Genomic DNA, 16,337 nt, shown 5'->3' on the forward strand with positions numbered 1-16,337 from the left:
ACTTTCCTTTTTGAGTTTGTCAAAGACAGATTTTCAAGTGCATGTAGCTGGCTGTCTTAGGTTTTCATCAGACCACCTAAGTCATAACAAACTGATGTTAAAGCCCCTGTCTGGATCCACCCTGGACATTATTTAGTTGTCAGCTCTGGACAGGCATCACCCCAAGGCCCGGCTATGGGAATAGTCCACCCAAATGACACACACCTCATAAACTCACCTATGTTTTCCTAGGAACAGCTTACCATTGTTAGTCTCTATCAGTCTGTTTAGCTATCATTCCACTCCTTGCCACTTCTGTCATGCTAAACATCTTTGGCATATGACACAGAGTACAAGGAGTGGAATGTTAGCTCAACAGACTGGTACCCAGGCTATACCATTGTCATTGTTTAGTACAAAACAATGGGGGAGGTAGGACCCCTGTTGGTGTGCTCCAAATAGCATGTCTGAATGGACAACTTAGACAAAATTCAAGCTAAGTTGTTGAGCAACTAGTGGACCTGTCCTTGTCCCAGACAGACTTTGTAAACCAGTCATAATTCCTCAGCAGATTTCCAGCCTGTTTGACCAGCGGGTTGTCATTAAAGGTCAGGGAAACAGATGAGATGTCCACTGAAGTGTGTGTGCCTGTGGCAATGTGCGTGTGTAGATATAAACTAGATTTACATGTATTGCAGAAGATTTTGACTTCTAGAAAGCTTAATACATTACATTTTGGTTTGGCCAAGTACTAAAGTTTTGTGCCAATGTAAGCAACCACCCCAACGTTCTCCATTAGCTCTGTTTGTGGAATAATGAAGATGAGGGTTGTGTTTGGTTCCTCCTTCCATTCAACAAACAGCAGCAGGGTAGAATTCCTTCTAGCTCCTTCTGCGTTTTCTCCCCTGACTCCTGAAGCCCCGCACTGGCACTCAGGGTGGGGGTCAACCTTAGGGCCAGGGCCACTCCGAGTGAGGGTTAACCTTAGGGCCAGGGCCACTCAGAGTGAGGGTCGACCTTAGGGCCAGTGTCACTCAGAGTGAGGGTCGACCTTAGGGCCAGGGCCACTCAGAGTGAGGGTTGACCTTAGGGCCAGGGAGGGAGGAGGAGGAGGGAAGGTGTAGTGGTTGACCTTAGGACCAGGGTCACAGAGGGAGGAGGGGGGGGGGGGGGTGTGTGTGTGTGTGTGTGTGCGGTGCGTACGCAGGACGGGGGATGGGATTGAAAGGTAGGATCAGGGTGGGGGTTGACCTTAGGGTCAGTGCAACGGTGGAGGGAGTGTGTGGGGGTTGACCTTAGGACCAGGGCCCCGGAGGGAGGAGGGGAGGGGGGGGTGCGGTGAGTACACAGGATGGGGATGGGGCTAAGAGGCAGGAGGACAGGAAGAATGTAAATAAATAGTCAGCAGCGAGTAGGAAGGACTCAGGAAAAACTGTGAACTGGCTAGGCAAGGCCACAGGAAAGAGGCTGCTGCTCATCTACTCTTTCCTCCCTTCTTCCCTTTCTGTGTGGGTTTAAGAAAGGGGAGGGGGGGCTGTACACAGAGACATGGACAACATTTTGGACATGGTGGCCTATAGCCTTGGGGACAGAGGATAAGATCTGATCAGGGGGGAAGAGGTTCAGTCAATCACAGGAAATATTGGCTTACCTCCTGGATTGCCCTCCCCTGCACTGTCACTCTGTCCCCTTTGTTTTCACACTGTCACTTTCCCAGTCTAACCTAGACCTCAAATGTGGTCATATTTAAGATGAGGGTCATGGAGAGGAGTTGTAACTTGTAACCCATACATTTCAGTAGTCCTGCTTTAGTGGGAATGACTTCCATTCATGGATTTATCCTAATTTATCATCCTGCATTCGCTTACAGCACTTGTCAAAGTCATTCCAGGGAGGGCCGAGTGTCTGCAGGTTTTTGCTCCACCCTTGTACTTCATTGATGAATTAAGGTCACAAATTGTTAAGGAACTCCCCTCACCTGGTTGTCTAGGTCTTAAATGAAAGGAAAAACCAAAAACCTGCAGACACATGGCCCTCCGTGGAATGAGTTTGACAACCCTGACTTATAGTAAGTGTATATTCAGGGACCAACATTGTAGAAACACCCAGCTATATCTAACATGATACTCATGACCTCTTCTATCTGTCTCAAGAGAGGAGTACAGAAGCAGCCCAGCTAGTGTTTATGGACTGGAAAGATGATCCTATGCCACAGATTTTCACTCAGTGCCATTGTTGTTAGAAGTAGAATGTTTATGGCCACCATAGATTAGACCAGTGACCTCGTAGGAGAACTCTACCTCTGTTTAACCTGGAGTAGGCCTAGCTAGGGTCTGATCCAGACTAGTGTCTGCCCTAAATCATTTTTATTAACCATTAATACTGATCTGTCTGTTTTTGTATCTGTCTTTTTAGCTTTGTAGATCTAGTTATAAGTTAGACCAACAACTTAACAGTGTTGGAACATGTAACTGCCAAAATAAAGGAAACGCCAACATAAAGTGTCTTAATAGGGTGTTTGTCCACCACAAGCCACCAAAACAGCTTCAATGCATCTTGGCATAGATTCTACAAGTGTCTGAAACTCTATTGGATGAATGTGACACCATTATTCTACAATAAATGTTTTTTGTTTTTTTGGTGGTGGTGGAAGACTCTGTCTCAGGCACCGCTCCAGAATCTTCCATAAGTGTTCATTTGGGTTGAGATCTGGTGACTGAGACACACGCACACTTTAAACCCCCTATGGTTCTTTGAGACCCCTTTTTCATAGTCACTGACATCTCTTCTAGCCATGGTAGACAAAATAATGGCCAATTGGGCATTGTTATACAAATTCAGGAGTATTTCCTTTATTTTGGTAGTTACCTGTATATTGATGGTGATTTTCTCATAGAAACAAACCATTGCACCCTGGTAACAGTGTGATTAGAGATATCAGAGTTATAGGTGATGTGTGACTAATAATGTCTGTCTGTCTATCTGAACCTGAAAATTCCCTCCCCCCCGTCACTCTTACACACCTAACACACAGGGATAGAGTGTGTGTGCGGTGGGTGTTTGTATGGGCCATGCTATAACGCAGACTGTATTTACAGTGTAAGATTGTAATGGCCAGCCATGAGTAGGATGGACAGAGAGAAGAGGCTGTAGCTGTGCTCTTTAGGTGAACTGTATTGAGCACAGAGGTTGAACAGCTCCCTCCCATCTCCCTCCCATCCCCCTCACCTCTGTCTTCTCTGAGTCCCCATCGCCTTGGCATCTGTGGTTGCCATGGAGCCATGAGGAAGCCTTGGCAGAGAGCTCTGTAAATATTGTACATATTTTTGATAGTTAAGTGTTTTTTTTGTTGTTGCATTTAAAATAAAAATTGTGTGGGGTGAAAACCTGTTGAAGGTTGAGCTAAAATATCTGGTGGTGCCCCATGGAGTTGCAGGACTGATGATGGGAAGTCTGTTTGCTTGACTAGCTAGCTGACCAATCTAATTTGAATGATGCATCAATGCCTGATCAACACAGCAGTGGCTTTTTATTCCACCTGCCCCTGTTTCTGGAAGGATGTGGACCTTATGAGGGGATGACAGATGCTCGCCTCGTAGGACACTTACTGATTACTGCCGAGGTGTGGTGGTCTCAGGCGCTTATAGCTGCCAAAGCATCACAAGTGCGTGCTACACTTTCGGTAGTGGATGTTCCAGCCTTCCTACAGAGGAGAAGTACTAGCTGTGAACTTCAGAGACAGAGGTGTCTGATGAAAAGCTCCGGGCCTGCCTGTCTGATGTTTCTCCCTCCCTGGCTAGACCATCGTCGACACCTCCACTCACGCTACCCCTGTACTGAACTGCATCATGGTCTGGCTGTGGAAGACCTTCTCCCATCAACTACTAGCTTCCTGAATTATTTAAAAAAAAAAAAAGCGACTTTGAGATTCTGTATGAAAAGAGCAATATAAAATAAATCTATTATTATTTATCTCCATCCATCATTGTCCTCTCCAGATGAGAGCTGGCCACACATCTCATGGTGTTTATTCTATAGGATTCTATATGTTCTATAGGATTGAGGTCAGGGCTTTGTGATGGCAACTCCAATACCTTGACTTTGTTGTCCTTAAGCCATTTTGCCACAACTTTGGAAGTATGCTTGGGGTCATTGTCCATTTGGAAGACCCATTTGCGAGCGACCAAGCTTTAACTTCCTGACCGATGTCTTGAGATGCTGCTTCAATATATTCACATAATTTTCCTACCTCATGATGCCATCTATTTTGAGAAGTGCACCAGTCCCTCCTGCAGCAGAGCACCCCCAAAACATGATGCTGCCACCCCCGTGCTTCACGGTTGGGATGGTGTTCTTTGGCTTGCAAGCCTCCCCCTTTTTCCTCCAAACATAACAATGGTCATTATGGCCAAACAGTTCTATTTTTGTTTTATCAGACCAGAGGACATTTCTCCAAAAAGTAAGATCTTTGTCTCCATTTGCAGTTACAAAGCTTAGTCTGGCTTTTTTTATGGTGGTTTTGGAGCAGTGGCTTCCCAATTGCTCCCAAGGATGAATCAGACTTATGGAGGTCTTGGCTGATTTCTTTTGATTTTCCCATAATGTCAAGAAAAGAGGCACTGAGTTTGAAGGTAGGCCTTTAAATACATCCACAGGTACACATCCAATTGACTCAAATTATGTCAATTAGCCAATCAGAAGCTTCTAAAGCCATGACATAATTTTCTGGAATTTTCCCAGCTGTTTAAAGGCACAGTCAACTTAGTGTATGTAAACTTCTGACCCACTGGAATTGTGATACAGTGAGTTATACGTGAAATAATCTGTCTGTAAACAATTGTAGGAAAAATGACTTTTGTCATTCACAAAGTAGATGTCCTGACCGACTTGCCAAAACTATAGTTTGTTAACAAGAAATGTGTGCAGTGGTTGAAAAACGAGTTTTAATGGCACCAACCTAAGTGTATGTTAACTTCCGACTTCAACTGTACATTACTCTATATTTAAAGATGTATATGATGTTTTATAGGTCTACTGCCTCTTTTATTTAGCCTGTATTAAGCCAAGTAAAAAAAAGTACGTAATTTAGACATCTTCTTACAATAATCATGTGGCATGTTTTGATCACATACCCGACTGTGAACCAGGCCTAATAAGCTGTGAGCAGTGTGAGTACATATGACAGGAGCGATCACACTTCTCTTAGTTCAATGTAGTGATGGGTGACAGCCAGTGTTGTGTGTGTGTGTGCTGTTGAAGAGGGAGGGGAGTGGCTGTTATTAGGGATTAACCGGAGGCTCTAGAGACCAGAGGCATGGTCACATGAGAGGACAGGGTGGATGGAGTCAGACCTGAAATAATACTGTTAATAGTGTTGTAATTACAGCCGGCCCCCCCACCCCACCCTCCTTTGAATTGTAGATCTTTACAACTCATCATTAAAGTGGTTGCAATGAGTCTCCCTCCCCCTGATTCTGTTCCTCAGTCTAGATGGGTGTGGGAGTGGAGGTTGGTTGTCACAGGTCTGGGTGAGTGAGGAGAGTCCTGGGGGTTGGTAACCTGTTTACACCAGACTGAACACCACTCATTCTTGTTTAATTTGTTCAGTCTGGTATAAGCAGGGTTGATAGGGAGGATGGTGAGGCCTGTGTTACCAGGCACTGTCATTTGTGTGAGTGGGGGTGTGGGAGACTGACACCCCCACTTGTTTTTTATATCAGGATTACAGTAATGTCATTGCGCAGATGGGATTTTACGTGTGTCTGTGTGTGTAAAGACATGGTGATGGCCGTCTGGGGTTGCCGGGTGTAGTGTGACCAGGTCAGTCAGTACTGAGTATTGAGATGGGTTGGAGATATACGGTACATTACGTGAGACTGAGTAGTCCACAAACTTCTGCGTTAGTCTCGACTCAGAGTCGCATGTCTAACGGACCTTATTACAGATATATTTTTTAATTAATGTAAGCACTGCAGAGCAAGAGCATGCTCTCCCGCGTGCCACAGACACACAAGCAAGGCATGGCACGCCGTCAGATGCATGATGATGTTGGTCGGTCACCACCCATAACACAGCCACGCTGCTCATCTGCTCTCGCTGTCCCCCACAGACACAGTCTGTCACATGGGGATGACGCTGGAGAAGCAGGTACGGGGAGTCAAACATTTAATAAGGAACGGACATGGAACCAGACGGGAACAGCGTCAGCACAAGGGTAACAAAGACAAAAACAATCAATACAGCAGAGGGGAACAGAGCAGGGAACTGACAAATATAAGGGAGGAAATAAACAGGTGATGAATGAGTCCAGGTGAGTCTAATATCGCTGATGTGTGTGACAAGGGAAGGCAGGTGTGCGTAATAGATGTCAGGAGTGCGTGATGCAGGGCAGCTTGGCGCCCTCAAGCGCCAGGGGGGGGGCAAGCGGGAGCAGACGTTACACACTCACTCACACTCACAGACTCTCTCTCACACACACACACTCTCACACACGCGGCAGCGGGCGTCTCCAGTGAGTGACGTCAGAGCAGGGGATTTCACACACCAGCCATATAAGAGGCTGTGGCTCAGACAGACATTACAAACGCTGTGTTACTCACTGACTGCTTTACTACCACTCCAGTCCCGCTCTTTCTCCCTCTCTTTCTCTCTCTCTTTCTCTCTCCGTCCTCAACATGAACTCGTTCACTCCGTTTGACTTTTACCCAATCTTTTTCAGTCATTTTTCTCTATGCCATTTCCCCCCCCCTGTTTTCTACTCTCTCTTTTGTCATTCTGTTTTGGTGATTTGTGCTTTTTCAACAAAGAATTGTCACTTGTAAAAAAGAAAATGTTGCCACTATACAGCAACACTATATCCAGGTAAGTCCATATACAGTATGTCTGTTGCCTGGCACTCTGATTGGGAAGTATAAGAACCTGGCAAAACCCTAGATACAACTCTGCTCACTGGCATTCACAGACCCATTACTAGTGTCAGTAAAAACTAAACAGAGAGCATATGAACCTTTTACCTGGGTCTGAGACGGTACTAGCAGGACATCTCTCTCTCCCTTTAAATTGACATAAGCAAAACACTTCCCCCCCAGACCTCCTAGATGTGATCGGTGTATTAGTCTCGCAGGGTCAGGTTCCTAAAAGAGAAAAACTCCTCTGCAGAATGGAGGGGGAGCAGTTTTATTGTATAACCTTGGGGGTTATTTTGTTAGAATGATACAAAATAGGCAATGTGTTTTCTTTAATTTCATCTTTTGTCAATGACTAGTGTTTGCTACATTACACTGTCCGTGTATGTGGATGTTGAGTCAGCATGTTTAAATGGCTGTGGTGCTGTGTAAGTGTCTGTTCCCCGCTACACAGGGAGCGTGTGTGGGTGTGCATGCGCACTCTGCACTGTGCAGTCCAGTCCAGTTATTGCAGGCAGCCCTGACACAGATGGTCCTCAGTGATACCACATACCAGAGTCATTGTTTAGGAAAGCCGAGCTACAGGAGATAATTGACAGCCATAGAGCGGTCCCATCCCCCAGTCCACCTCTCTCTCTCTCTCTCTCTCTCTCTCTCTCTCTCTCTCTCTCTCTCTCTCTCTCTCTCTCTCTCTCTCTCTCTCTCTCTCTTTCACCCTAGCAGCAGAGCTCAGGATGGCTGCTGATTGGTTGCTTGACTCTCTTTGTGTGCTATGTGTAGCGTGACGTCTCGCCGTATGTGTGTGTGTGTGTTTTCATGCGAGTGTATGGTTGAAGGGGTAGGGGGGAGTTTTCACAACACGAATGCAGTTAGCTTTACTCGCTGGAAAGACAGAGAGGGAGGAGGGGTTAAAAGATTAAAGAGGGAGTGGGAGGAGGTAGTGTGTAGTGCAGCAGTGAAAGCGATCAGAGGCTGGCTTAAAAAAAAACTCCTGTGTGTGTGCGCGGTAGACCTATTGGTGTAGGGGAACAAGCGAGAGAGAGAGGGAGGGACAGAGAGAATATGTGTTTGTACTTGGGCTGAGGTAAAACAGGATTTAAAACACAAGATGGCTTCCTGAATGGATTGGAGCAAAGACGAGAGATAGAGTGATAGTAGGGGTTAGACGAGAGGAAGCTCGAGTCTTCTGATGGGGATACGGCCAGCCGACGGAGAGAGAGAGAGAAGCACACCAAGGCAGATTGGCTCACTGGGTAAATATGAATTACCAGGCAGAATGCCGGCCCTGGAGGGGGGTATATTTGAGATAGAGTAGAGGGGGGCGGAGAGACCAGGAGGGTTAGCTGGAGACAAAACACTGCCGGCACTCTAAACAGCTAGATGGGGGTAGGGTTAGGTGGACAAATCTAAACTGCTGCTATTGTTTCCTTACTTAAATGATTACTGTAAATGTAACAGCCCCATTGCAGTGTCTGAACGTTGCTTTTATTCTCTTATTGACGGTACATGAATACATGAATATAAACTGTATATGAATTATGAACATGTAATAATTCATGACCATTTACCTGAAATATTAAGTTGATATGAGGTCATGGTGATAATTAAAGGCAAATACAGTAGCTACAATCGTGAATAGAGGCTATCCTCTTTCATGATGCATTACATCATTTTATCATTAAAACAGAATCCTTGCTCTCTCACTCTCTCTCTCTCTCTCTCACTCTCTCACTCTTGCTCACAGCAGTGAGGAAGCACCAGCTTGGCATTTGAAGACAAATGGAAGTGATATGTGTTAGGGTTGTTTTCTGTCAGGAGGGGAGAATATGACAATGGGATTATATAGGGAAAGATGAATGAATATAAATATTCTTTAGGCAGTCATGTGTGGAGTGACACCTCTTTAAAAAGGCTCATCATATTATTCTATTGATTGTTGTTCTCCCTCCCTCCTCTCTCTCTTTCTACCTGTTTTGAATGGCTGGAAAGGTGGAACATTTTGAGGACAACAGTAAAGCCTGGTTTGTAAAGGCCAATCTGGGGACAGAGGTAAGAGAGACTTGACCTGGGGCAGATAGATAGAGCTGGTGGGTGTAATATCTGGTCTATTTCTTTTGTTATTAGTGTGATTGGAGAGCTTCAGTCCTTGTGTTCCTGCTGGTCTCTCATCTGTCTGTGATGTCCCTTGTCTGTTTTGTTGTCTTGGTGTTGTTGGTTTAAAATAAAGACTTTAGTAGGGTTCGAGTAGTAGCTTTCCATACATTGGGAAGGGTTGGTTTAAATAAAGACTTTAGTAGGGTTCGAGTAGTAGCTTTCCATACATTGGGAAGGGTTGGTTTAAAATAAAGACTTTAGTAGGGTTCGAGTAGTAGCTTTCCATACATTGGGAAGGGTTGGTTTAAAATAAAGACTTTAGTAGGGTTCGAGTAGTAGCTTTCCATACATTGGGAAGGGTTGGTTTAAAATAAAGACTTTAGTAGGGTTCGAGTAGTAGCTTTCCATACATTGGGAAGGGAGGTAGGCTATATACTGCTGCAGCTTTTTTAGTGTGTGTGTGTGTGTGTGTGTGTGAGCACATGTTCATGTTTATGCATCATATTAGTGAGCTTCACACTTGCCCCTGATCTACAAACAGACATACTGTAAATAGACATCCACTGTCGTGCCCATGGCATCTGTCTGTTGGCGCTCACGCCGGTGACCATGTTTGGTTTGTGTTCAGAGTTGTCTGAGCTCTGTGTCATAGAGGAGAGGTGTTTAAAGTCAGGTGTGTACCAACACATACTGTAGTGCAGTGTGTAGTTAGTTCTCTTCCCCCTCTAGCTCGCTGCATGGCTGCTAGTTCAGCGCTCAGGCTTTCTGGCGGCTGCGTCGTGCACTAGGTTGTTGTGATTAAGTGGCTGGCGGCAAGGCTGGGTCGGATTTTAAAGCGTCCCGGGCTGGGTGGCGATTGGCGGCAGAGTCAGGCATGTGCTGAGAAAGGCGACCAGCGAGAGAAGGAGGAGGAGGAAAGGAGGAGGAACCGTAGGCTCAGGAGACAGGGGGCAGGCCTTCCTCTCAGAGTTCTGAAGTCAGCTGAGCTAAAAGTTAGTGGGTCACACAGACACGCATGCGCGTGTGTGTGTGCGTGTGTGTGTGTGTGTGTGTGTGTGTGTGGTAACCTGTAGCACGTGGCCTCTAAGCGCTGGCGGGCTGTTGTTCCCTGGTCTACCAAGTCGTGGCACGCTGGTGTGTTTATATACGGAGTGAATCTGCTACGGTTTCAGACAGAACATTCTGTCCGTGCTGTTGCTGAACTGGCAGTCTGTTTATAGCAGGAGACTGGCAAAGCTGATCAATGTCCAATATTCTGACACGTGTCTGTTTTTGGAGCATTCTGTCATTGTTAGACTGGTTGTCAATGTTGAGTTTTGACATGTGTACCTCTGTATAGTCACTTTATTTTGGGCCGAATTTAGTTCAAGGCTTCTTGTTGAACTGACTGTTTTCACAGTTTCAGTTAGACATGTTCAGACAGTCAGAGAAATGGTTGTCATGTTAGTTATGACCTCAGTGAACTTCCGCAGGTTTGCTGATAGGCTACATTCTTATCAGCTAAGGCTCTTGGCCACCATCTGTTGTCATGATTAAAGAGAGAGTTCACCCAAATTACAAAATGAACAATTGGTTTCCTTACCCTGTAAGCAGTCTATGTACAAGGATTGACAGCAATCCATGCTTGGGTTTAGTTTATTTGTCCGTGTCTGGCAGTGTTTCCAAATGCTAACATTTTAGCATTTGTGACACAATTCCCATTCAAGTCATGGGGCCGTTATTAGCATTGTTTGCATGTTCAAATCATCTATATGTGACTTTGGTGAGCTTCGCAATCAATTTTTGGATGATTTGGACATGATGCTCGAAAAATGCTAATATCGGTCCCATGACTTGAATGGGATTTGTGCCACAAATGCTAAAACGTCATTCTGGAAAATAGTCAAGGCCGGCTCACCCCGTCCATACAAACATCCCCCCCGTTGAAGAATCACTTCAGCATACTCTATAAAAATCTAGTTTTCACTCTTTAATTCTACATTGTATATACATACGATATACAAATAAATATACACATTCAATGTATACATTTTCAGTTCTAGAAGGATTATACTGGGCTTTGTAGTAGGGTTCTAACACTTTGTAGTAGCTTTTCAGGAAATGCTAGAGCAGTGTTAGTTACCACTGGTGTGATTTCTCTTCTCTTCAAATGAAGTGTTTCCTTTTCATTCATCAAATGTGCACCTGCACCATGCGCAAATACACGTAGACTGTAAAGCGGAAAGGTGGATGGAACAAAGACACTGAGTCATTGTGTTTCTGACTACAGATGGAAAGTACAGTGCTAGCGGGTTGGTTTAACCAGGGTGTGTACCAAATGACACCCAATGGGCCTTGGTCAAAAGTAGTGCACTATAAATGGAATATGGTCCCATGTTGCGGAATCCCCTCACTTGATTTAGAAAGGGTTAGCCGTGACCTCGTTTCTGTGGCAACAGTGAGTGGCAGATGACATCATGGCATGACCTCCCTCTAGGATGGTCATGTGTTGAGATGGGTTGCGTGTGTGTGTGGGAGCGATGTGTATGTAGTATTTACAGGAAGCGTGTGGTGTTTCAGGATAGCTATTCCATTCAGCTTGTTGGCAATAGGCCATGGACTGTTTGTTGGATTGAGAAGGTGGAGTTTTGAAAAGACTGCCCACATGTAGAGAACAAATGTCAGAGCTTTCAATGAAGAATCACGATGCACCTGTGTTCTGTAGAAAACAGCTCTTAGGAACGTATCTGTAGAGCACAAAGAACAATTATTCCTTTTGGTTGTATTTCCATTGGTTACGTCAGATATTCTTTAATTATCAATAAAACCTGTTTAATACCGCTTGAAATCAAGTGTCTGTCACCCCATAATACTCCCCAACCAAGATGTGCATGAAACATATTGAGCCTCAGTGGGAACCTAAATGACATTTGGATTCATGTTCTGTATTCACCAACTCATGCTCCTCCCCTGATGCAGTCTACAGGGACCACTCAAATGTCAAGAAGGGGTTGAGTATCATCAGCATCCCTGTTGCATGTTTCTGCTCTAATGAACACTCTATAATGGACTCTCCTGCAAGTGGTGTCTCTTCCCCGTCATCTTACCCGTCTGTGGGGCTGACTGAGGACCCATGGCTTGGCCTAAGTGGTGTCTCTTCTCCATCATCGGACCTGTCTGTGGGGCTGACTGAGGACCCATGGCTTGGCCTAAGTGGTGTCTCTTCCCCTTCATCGGACCTGTCTGTGGGGCTGACTGAGTTTACGGTGCCCTGTATATGGTGTAGCATGTTTGTAGTGTTGTGGCTCTCGCCCGTGCCGGCTGGCGTCTGGTTTCTCCTGGAGTATAGAATGGCTGAGTAGTTAACGAAAAATGAATGGGGGAGGAGGAAGAGGCTGTAGTGGCATGTGTTTAACTCTCACCCCTCTGCTGGCTACTCTCCCTCTCTGACTGGGAACTGTTTGTGTATAGTACTGTCATGAATCCTGCCAAACCATGATTATTACATGTCACAATTTAGAACGTATCCCTGTAGCTTTGTTTTGAGTTTTCATGATATTGGAGGCATGTCAGGTGTGTTGCTTGCAGTCATGTCTGGTGTGTTGCTTGGTGTCATGTTTGGTGGTTGCTTGGAGCCATGTCTGGTGTGTTGCTTGGAGCCATGTCTGGTGTGTTGCTTGGGGACATGTCTGGTGTGTTGCTTGGGGACATGTCTGGTGTGTTGCTTGGGGACATGTCTGGTGTGTTGCTTGGGGACATGTCTGGTGTGTTGCTTGGGGGCATGTCTGGTGTGTTGCTTGGGGACATGTCTGGTGTGTTGCTTGGGGGCATGTCTGGTGTGTTGCTTGGGGGCATGTCTGGTGTGTTGCTTGGGGGCATGTCTGGTGTGTTGCTTGGGGGCATGTCTGGTGTGTTGCTTGGGGGCATGTCTGGTGTGTTGCTTGGGGGAATGTCTGGTGTGTTGCTTGGGACATGTCTGGTGTGTTGCTGGGGACATGTCTGGTGTGTTGCTGGGGACATGTCTGGTGTGTTGCTGGGTGTGATGTCTGGAAACGATTTAGACACATGGATACAATCTGCTAGGCTACAAGCTTGGTATATAGACGATACAATATGGCTTGAAAACGTTAGATATTTTACAACAGACGTCATGGTTATTGGATATGTATGGTATGTAGTGGTTGATGTAAAGCATGACAGAGCACAGGGATTGATGGTGTGTTCTCTGCAGTGCTACAGGCAAGGCGAGCGTTGGCCCTTTAAAACGGGCTACGCCTGACTTGAACATATGGGGAGCTAATCTTAGCCTGACTCCTGGGAGAGACAAGGCTGGCAAAATGCCACTGTGCAGGGGAAGGTTCTCTCTATTCTTTCGCTTTAACTCCCTCTATATATTTATATCTATCTCCTCTCTCTAGCTCTCTCTCTCTCTCTCTCTCTCTAGCTCTCTCTCCCTTCTCTCTCTCTCTAGCTCTCTCTCCCTTCTCTCTCTCTCTAGCTCTTTCTCCCTTCTCTCTCTCTCTAGCTCACTCTCCCTTCTCTCTCTCTCTCTCTAGCTCACTCTCCCTTCTCTCTTTCTCTAGCACTCTCTCCCTTCTCTCTCTCTAGCTCTCTCTCCCTTCTCTCTCTCTAGCTCTCTCTCCCTTCTCTCTCTCTAGCTCTCTCTCCATTCTCTCTCTAGCTCTCTCCCACCCACCTCTCTCTCTCTAGTTCTCTCACCCACCTCTCTCTCTCTAGTTCTCTCACCCACCTCTCTCTCTCTAGTTCTCTCACCCACCTCTCTCTCTCTAGTTCTCTCACCCACCTCTCTCTCTCTAGTTCTCTCACCCACCTCTCTCTCTCTAGTTCTCTCACCCACCTCTCTCTCTCTCTCTCTCTAGTTCTCTCACCCACCTCTCTCTCTCTAGTTCTCTCACCCACCTCTCTCTCTCTCTCTCTCTAGTTCTCTCACCCACCTCTCTCTCTCTAGTTCTCTCACCCACCTCTCTCTCTCTCTCTCTCTAGTTCTCTCACCCACCTCTCTCTCTCTAGTTCTCTCACCCACCTCTCTCTCTCTCTCTCTCTCTCTCTCATTGGTGTTAGATTGTTGCACCATAGTTGTATTATTTTCTAGTATTTTCCTTCACTGTACTGCTGTAGCCTACTGATTGTTGTCTGTCTGTCTTTGATGCATGGGTCTTGGTCAGATTCCTACCCAAAGTAATCCAACTGAAAGAAGGTGCTATTGTGGGATTTAAACAGTATGACTTCATCTAACTACAGTGACATCATCTGCTATCCATTCCACTGTTTGTCAAATACAGTATTTCAACCATTTGTGAGGGTATTATTTCCTCCTTTTGTTCACTACGTTAAACCCTTTCACCCTTTCTTCCCCCCATCTCTCTACCCTCTTCCCTCCACCCATTCCTTGCCTCCTCATATTTCCCTCTATTTTCCATTCAGTCCCAAGTCTTTCCCACAAAGACCACTCTTTTAAAAACACTATTCCTTCTTCATTTTCCTCCCCCTCTCTTGGTGCTGGAGTGTTTTTGGTGACTCCACCCTGGCCTCTCCCTCCCCTCTCCTTCCTCATGCCTCCTCTCCTCCTCTCTCCCTTTCTGAGGAGTGGTGGAGTGGGGCAGGCAGGCAGACCTCACACCCCCAGGTGGGCTGTGTGTGCGCGTGCTGACTTGCATATGCCTCGTGTCAGGGAGGGCAGAGTCAGGTGGATAACCTACACCGCCACCCTACGTCTCTCTGTGTCCCCCTCTCTGTGTCCCCCTCTCTGTGTCCCCCTCTCTGTGTCCCTCTCTCTGTCCCTCTATGTGTTTCTCTCTGCCCAATTCTGTTCCTGCCCAGAGTAGAGTAGGAGCCCACAGGTCAGGGACAACACAGAGTAGGAGCCCACAGGTCAGGGACAACACAGAGTAGGGGAAAAACAGAATTAGTGAGCAGAAAGATGGATGAGGGTAGATTCTCAGATATTTTTGTTATTCCTGTTTTCTATGCTACACTTTCAGTCCCACTCAGCATTCATCCTCACCAATGCACCCACTGACCCTCTGTCATTGTGTATGAATGCGTGAGAGCACAATCCAATGTGTTACACCAGCCAGCCAGCCAGCCTGTACTCTGCAGTATTCACTCTTCTGTGTACAGATAGAGGAACAATCCTCTAAATGTTCATTTGCGTGTGTTCCTCTGTTTATGTGACCCTTAGTGTGTTTGCCTGTGTGTGTTTCTCAGCCTGTGTGCTTATGCATGTCTGTGTGTGTGTGTGTGTGTGTGTCACATGGAGCATGTGTGTCAGAACAGATGACCTTGATGGTATGAGGCTGGAGGGGAGGAGGGTGTGTAATGTGGTAATGTGGGTCAGAACAGATGACCTTGATGGTATGAGGCTGGAGGGGAGGAGGGTGTGTAATGTGGTAATGTGGGTCAGAACAGATGACCTTGATGGTATGAGGCTGGAGGGGAGGAGGGTGTGTAATGTGGTAATGTGGGTCAGAACAGATGACCTTGATGGTATGAGGCTGGAGGGGAGGAGGGTGTGTAATGTGGTAATGTGGGTCAGAACAGATGACCTTGATGGTATGAGGCTGGAGGGGAGGAGGGTGTGTAATGTGGTAATGTGGGTCAGAACAGATGACCTTGATGGTATGAGGCTGGAGGGGAGGAGGGTGTGTAATGTGGGTCAGGGACTGACGGGAAGACATCAGAGTGGGGGTTGGACCCTGCTCTGTCAGGAACACAGAGCAATGATCTGATTTGGGTGTCTGGACTCTGTCATCTATTGATGACCTAGGCTGTGTTCCTCCATAAGAAGATATGCACTGTATACTGCATAGTCCTCTGCTGTTAGAGAAGATGGGACCTGAATGGAAGACACGGTGGTTGTTCTGACACAAGCCTCCCTACACATGAGGGGAGAGGGTTGCATGTGGTTGCATCATCCGCTAGGACTACCTGATGTCTTACACCTGCCATCTTCTACACTGAGAGCTGGGCTCCTCTGTACCCTGTAGAAATAAATCATATGCTCTGTTTGTCATGTTTTGTCATTTACATCATTGAGATTCACCCCACCTGTCTTGATCAGTGGAGGCTGGTGGGAGGAGCTGTAGGAGGATGGGCTCATTGTAATGGCTGAAATGGAACGGTATCAAACACATCAAGCATATGGAAACCACGTTTGACTCCGTTCCGATTATTCCATTCCGGACAGTTCAATGAGCCCATCCTCCTACAGCTCCTCCCACCAGCCTCCACTGGTATTGGTAAAGTAGGTACATACATGTGTTGGTGTGTGTGTGTGTGTGTGTGTGTGTGTGTGTGTGTGTGTGTGTGTGTGTGTGTGTGTGTGTGTGTGTGTTTTCTTGTCAGTGTGGGTGAATGGTT

General features: G+C 46.3%; 1 protein-coding gene across 2 annotated transcripts in view; it reads left to right on the top strand.

Annotated features, from left to right (window-relative positions):
• Window positions 1-16,337, top strand: part of LOC139389328 (methylcytosine dioxygenase TET3-like) — an 85,692-nt gene that overhangs the window by 6,858 nt on the left and 62,497 nt on the right. Inside the window, exon 1 of one of the 2 annotated variants that reach the window (XM_071135996.1) lies at window positions 8,866-8,933. The exons of the other annotated variant lie outside the window; for it this stretch is intronic. The gene's annotated coding sequence lies outside the window, so the exon portion shown is untranslated. Of the gene's footprint in view, window positions 1-8,865; window positions 8,934-16,337 lie in introns of those variants that run through there. 2 annotated transcript variants of the gene reach the window in all.

The sequence above is a fragment of the Oncorhynchus clarkii genome, chromosome 30 (genome assembly GCF_045791955.1).
Source record: "Oncorhynchus clarkii lewisi isolate Uvic-CL-2024 chromosome 30, UVic_Ocla_1.0, whole genome shotgun sequence".
NCBI classification, from domain to species: Eukaryota; Metazoa; Chordata; class Actinopteri; order Salmoniformes; family Salmonidae; genus Oncorhynchus; species Oncorhynchus clarkii.